Genomic DNA, 6,713 nt, shown 5'->3' on the forward strand with positions numbered 1-6,713 from the left:
TTGGGACTATCGGTATTGAACAATAGAAGACAATATAGTTGTACTATTTATCATTCAATCTGTTGATATAGATGTGGAATCATATTTATTGATATATTCTTAGAACATTTGTTGTGATGCTTTTATACTAATATAAGCTATGAACTAACCTAGCATTTTTAAAAAAGAATAACACATAATTCCTTTGGTGGATTTTAAAATAATAAAAGAACACACCATTTTGAATATTTCTCTCTCTTTTTAAATATTTCCACTGCAGGAACAAAGAAGGCAAAAATAATTTCCCAATTTTTTATTTACACCTGTCTACAATTAAAAATGCACTGTTGATTAAAATCAATATGTACTGCATACCATGTAAGTAAATTAAAATAATAAAATCCAGTATGTTTACTATGATTTTTCCTAATGTGGTTTATTTGTGCAGTCCTTTTTATGTATCTCCTGGTAAGCATTTTAAAGGAGTTTACTTCCAGTTAAGTATGAATGTTGTGGAAATATTGCTTGATTTATAATATCCCTTGATCCATATCCACAATTCAATTAATGTTTTTCAATTCTTGGGCACTTTTATATTTCTTTTATATTTCTGTTAAAAATATTCAACACTGAATTGCAAAATGTGAAAGTAAGAAATACTGGAGAAATGAGAGGAGTTGTAGTATGTGGAAATGCACGCAGTTTGTTTACTAAAAAGAGGAATCAGAAAAGAGGACATGGAGTATCAGGCATTCATGTCAAAGATGGATATGATTAAGCAAATCTTCATGATTTAGCCCACAAGATTGATTTCAGAGAATATACTGTTTTGAGGATAAAGCACAAATATGTTATCTCAAATATTATCTTAAAAGATAACATAGTTGTGCATTATTCTCAGAACAGCTTGTCAGACAAAAGGGGGAATGTAATTTTTAAAATGTTGCATGTTACTTTCTTTCTATATATGTGTGTGTATGTGTTGTCAATATATATATATATATATATATATATATATATATATATATATATATATATATATATATATATATATATATATATTTTATGCATCATTTTTAGCTCCCAGATGCAAAAACGAAGCATGAAAATTCCTTCCCTGGGAATGGAATAGCCTTTCCAATACACCGTGCTTATTATTTTTTAATAATAGACATTGAACTTATATTTTTCTGAGAACAAACAGTAGTTTACATAAAGGTCTCCCAAAATGTTACCTCTCCAACAGCCATGTAAAGGGATTGGATTTTTAAAAAGAATATTTGTCCCAAGGCCATCCCATGAGTTCCTTAGTCAGGTGGGGAATTGAATTTGGGCCTGCCAATCTAATGTTAACACTTTAGTCATTGCATCATCACAGTTTTTCTTTTAGCTTGTATGCATAACTTAAATATAAACTAAATGAATAGAACATATATGCATAACTATAACTTTGTAATGCAGAAGATACTTCTAGTCTTTGTTGCAATCAATAAAACACACACACACACATATTACACTACCTGTCTATCCATCCATCCACACATCTATCCTTCCAGCCTGAACAAGATTAAAAGTTATTAAAATTTGTGTGTGTTTTTTAACAAAACTGATTTTGAAAACACTGACTGCTATCCTCAGCCAATGCTTTTATTGCAAAGGAAGGGCAACAACTATGCCCTGTAGCTCAATGGTCTCTGTGGATGGAATTTTTCCCATGGAGTGATCTTGTGACCTTTGTCAGGCAATGCCTGCATGCTGCCATTTAATTACAGCCCTCCCCAAACTGGCCCTTTTCAGGATGAGATAAAAACCTATTTATCTGCCTGTTGGATTTGCTGTGTGATATTTGTCTTACTGGCTGTGGGTTTATATATGTGAGAGAGATTCTTTTTAGGACTGCTTTTATTTCACATGGACCTTGAAGAAGCTGGATAGAAGAGTATTGATGCTTTTGAACTTTGGTGTTGGAGGAGACTCCTGAGAATATGTTGGACAGCCAAGAAAACAAACCAATGGATCATCAAATAAATGAACCCAGAATTTTCACTTGAGGCACAAATGACCAGGCTCAAATTATTCTACTTTGGATACGTTATGTGAAGATCCAGCTCTCTGAAAGAGGGTCTAATGCTGGTAAACATATAAGAAAAGAAAAGATTATAACAAAGCTACACACAGTGGAAGAACTCAGTTACAATGATAACAAATGGACCATTAGAAGAACTTGAAACTCCAGATAAGGATATAGTAAATAGTCATTGAGAAAATCTGGCTAACAGTCAGAAATAGTAGAAGAATAGTATAGAATAGAATAGAACAGAACAGAATAGAATAGAATAGAATAGAATTCTTTATTGGCCAAGTGTGATTGGACACACAAGGAATTTGTCTTTGGCACATATGCTATCAGTATACATTAAAGAAAAGATGCAATTGTCAAGAATCATAATTATCATTAATTATAAAAATATATAGCATGCATAATAGGAGATTATAATGGTATAATTGATCCCAGGAAAGACTACACAGTCGGGGGGAAAGGGAAAACTGAAAAACGACATTGCCAGATTTGTTCAATGATAATAATAAGACCATAATCCCTTTATATTAGTATGGAGAAGAAAGAAGAGATGAATAAGTAGATGGACTTTAAACACAAAATTATTGCAAGAAGAAGAATATATATGTATAATAACAAAAAAAATATTTATGAATGAGAATAAGAAGCAACCGACTACTATACAAAACCTATGAGACACATTCAAAGCATATACAAGGAGAATAATAATTGCCTATATCTTCTATTCTCTCACTGATTTATTTTATCCTATATTCTCTCTTCCTCAAAGGTGTCCTCTATTAACTTCATTGTGTATTATTGTGTATTGGACAAAATAAATAAATAAATAAAATAAAATAAAAAGTTAAAAGATATCAAGCAGTTGGAACATAAGCTTCAAAAAGAACCAAAAGACAACAACATATATAAATTACTAATGGAAGCCAGACAGTGAAGGGCTCCTAAACTTTTTATTACCACACTGTGGGCGTGGTTTATGCAGGACACCCTGCATTTTTTTTCAACATCTTTCAGTGTAAATTGGGTGCTTTGGGGTGGAGCTCCATTTTTGTTACCCCACTGTGTTCGCCCTGTCCAGACAGTCATCCACTCCTGAAGCCAGACATAATTTAAATTTAATAGAACAATAGGAATATGTAAGATATGTTAGATTTATTAAACAAATATTTTTTGAAACAGCAAATAAGCCTAGCAAGTGGCTGGCCTATAAAATTAAAAAGGAAAAAGATAAAAATAATACATCAATTACCGTATTTTTCGCTCCATAAGACGCAGTTTTTTCCCTCCCAAAGTAGGATGAAAAATCAGCCCCGTCTTATGGAGCAAAGATGCAGGCGGGGGGGGTGCCAACTCGGAAGCGCCATCCCGCCGGCTGGCTGGCTAGCTGCTGCCTGGCCCCCTCCCTCCCGGAGGAGGGTCTCCCTCCACACCACCAGCGGCGCTCCCCCCGCCAGCCAGCCAGCCAAGCCCCACGCCCGCCGGAACCGGCTCCTCGCTCTCCCCCCGCCGCCCGCCGCCCGCCGCGTTTGCAGGAGGTGGGGAGGGTCGGGCGGCCCGCCAAGGCCAGGAGGGATGTCGCTGCCCCCCCTTCCCTCTCTCCGCCCGCCGCTGCGCCTCCTTGACCCCGAGAGGAAATGCCGGCAAAGGCTTTTCTCAGCGGAGGCCGGCGAAGGCGATATTCAATGTCGGGGGCGCATGGGCGGTTGCGCGCGCTCCCTATCTCCCTGCTAGCCCACTCGGAATATTCAAAATAAGAAAAGCCTTTGCCGGTGAAGGTTTTTCTTATTTTGAATATTCCGAGTGGGCTAGCAGGGAGATAGGGAGCGCGGCAACCGCCCGTGCGCCCCCGACATTGAATATCACCTTTGCCGCCGGCCCCGCTTCTCCTACAGCCCCCTTGCTGAGAGCCCGGGACGAATGTGCTCTCGGCAAAGGTGAGGCGGGCAGGGCGTGCGCACATCATCGCTGAGAAGAACGGAGAGAGAACGAGAGTGAGTGAGAGCAACAGACAGCAAGATAGTGAGAAAGAGAGAGTGAGAGAAAGGGGGGAGAGAGAGAAAGAGAGAGGGGGAGAGAGAGAAAGAGAGGGAGATGGAGAAAGAGAGTGGGAGAGGGGGGAGAGATAGCAAGAGAGGGAGAGAGAGAAAGAGAGAGGGAAAGGGGGGAGAGAAAGAGAGAGGGAGAGGGGGGAGAGATAGCAAGAGAGGGAGAGAGAGAAAGAGAGAGGGAAAGGGGGAGAGAGGGGGGAGAGAAAGAGAGAGGGAGGGAGAGAGAGAGAGGAGATAAAGGAAGAGGAGAGAGAGAAAGGAAGAGAAAGAAAGAAAGAAAGAGGGATAGAAAGAGAGAGAGAGTGAGAGATGCTCATTGAGCCTTTCTTTGAAGTTGCCTTTCTTTCTTTCTTTCTTTCTTTCTTTCTTTCTTTTTCTCTCTTGCTCTCTTGCTCTTTCATTCTTTTTTCTTTCTCTTGCTTGCTTTCTTTCTCTTGCTTTCTCTCCTTCCTTCCCTCCTTCCATTTATTTCATTCCCCCTCTCTATTTTTATTTCTCTTTCATTTTCTTTCTTTCTCTCTTTCTTTCTTGCTCTTTTTCTTTCTCTCTTTTACCTTCCCTTCCTCTATTTCTTCTTTTCTTTCTCCTTCCTACCTTCTTCCCTCCCTCCCTCCCTTCAGTCCTTCCTCTCTTACTCTCCCCTTTCATAATTTTCCTTGCTTCCTTCCTCTGTTCCTGTTCCTTCCCCCTTTCTTTCTTTCTTTCTTTCTTTCCTTCCTTCCTTCCTTCCTTCCTTCCTTTCCTCCCTCCATTTCTTGCTTTCCTTTTCCTTCCTCCCTTCTTTCCTCCCTCACTCCCTTCTTTCACTCCTTCCTCTCTTCCTCTCCCCTTTTTGGCTCAAAATATTTTTTTTCTATTTTCCTCCTCTAAAATCTAGGTGCGTCTTATCAGCAGGTGCGTCTTATAGAGCGAAAAATACGGTAGTAGATACAACAGGAAAAGCACAACATTCAGAGTAAAAGATAAAAGAAATAGCCACAGAATACAATAGAGAATTGTATAGACATGACTCAATAGATGTAGATAAAATAATCAATTACCTAAAGGAAGTAAATATGCTGCAAATAGTGGATCTTGACAAGGAAATGCTAAATAGGCAGATTATATTACAAGAAATCCAGAATTCACTAAAGAAACAAAGCAATAACAAGTCAACAGGACCTGATGATTTCCCAGGGGAATTTTATAAAATAATTAAAAATACACTTGAGAATATTATATTAGAATATACATGCACCTACAGGAGCCAGGATACTAATATGTGGAGGGGGACATATGTAACCATGATCATGAAAGAAGGTGCCGCGAAAAACTAAATTCAAAACTACAGGCTGCTTTCGTTGTTGAACGCTGATTACAAAACTTGAGTCAGAAAATAGTCAGAATCGAGAAGACAGCAAGTGCTGCCTCTGCAAAGAAACTGAAGAAACAGTGAACCACCTAGTTACCTGCTGCAAAAAGATCACACCATTTTACTACAAGCAACAGCATGACAAAGTAGCAACAATGGTGCACCGGAATATCTGCAAGAAATTAATTAATTAATTTTATTTATTAATTGGATTTATATGCCGCCCCTCTCTGAGGACTTTTGTCTGCAAGCAAGAACTGGTGGGACCGTAAAATAGACATAGTAATAGAAAATGAAGAAGCCAAAGTGGTCTGGGTCTTTAGAATTCAAACAGACAAGCACCTACTATGTAATACCCCAGACTAAATTGTTAAAAAGAAAGTTTTAAAACATTGCTTAGTGGACATGGCAGTACCTGGAGACAACAGAATAGAAGAGAAGGAATTGAAGAAAATCACAAAATACAAAGACCCGCAAAGAGAAGTAGAACACTTATGGCAAAAGAAAGCAAAAATAATTCCAATAGCGTTAGGCACCTTGGGTGCAAATCCAAAACATTTGGAGTACTGTATTACTTTATTATTATTATTATTATTATTATTATTATTATTATTATTATTATTATTACTACTACTACTACTACTACTACTACTACTACTACTACTACTATTATTATTTATTAGATTTGTATGCCGCCCCTCTCCGTAGACTCGGGGCAGCTCACAACAATAAACACTATTACCATTCACAAAATCACTATCAATCAATTGCAAAAAGCAGCATTATTTGGAAAAGCTTACATCCTGCAACAATACCTTTAGAACCATAAAATAACAACATCTGCCTATCCCAGGTCCTTGGGAATAGATAGGGAGATAAAACTGCCAAATCCAGTCTCTAAACAACTAGCTGACTGTGTGATGAACATTAAAAATAATAAATAATATTGCATACTGTTGTAATATTTTGTTATTTGAAGACTGTTAACAGTTGCTTTTCTTTATTGCTTTAACAATATTTCAGGGATTGAGATTATGCATTAAAACTATCAGCTATATGGTATAAAATCCTAGATTATTTTAACGTGAAAAATTGACATTGTTTTTTCAAAGAATATGCTCCATGTTGATTATCTTTTTTACCTTGAATAGTCCAAAAGAGTCAGGAGTTTTGGGTGTGACATTTCATGCAGCATAGCTTTTCCAGACAGGTTTCCTTTATCAAATAAATGAATAATTTACTTAACTCAATAACT

The sequence above is a fragment of the Erythrolamprus reginae genome, chromosome 2 (genome assembly GCF_031021105.1).
Source record: "Erythrolamprus reginae isolate rEryReg1 chromosome 2, rEryReg1.hap1, whole genome shotgun sequence".
Lineage (NCBI taxonomy): Eukaryota > Metazoa > Chordata > Lepidosauria > Squamata > Dipsadidae > Erythrolamprus > Erythrolamprus reginae.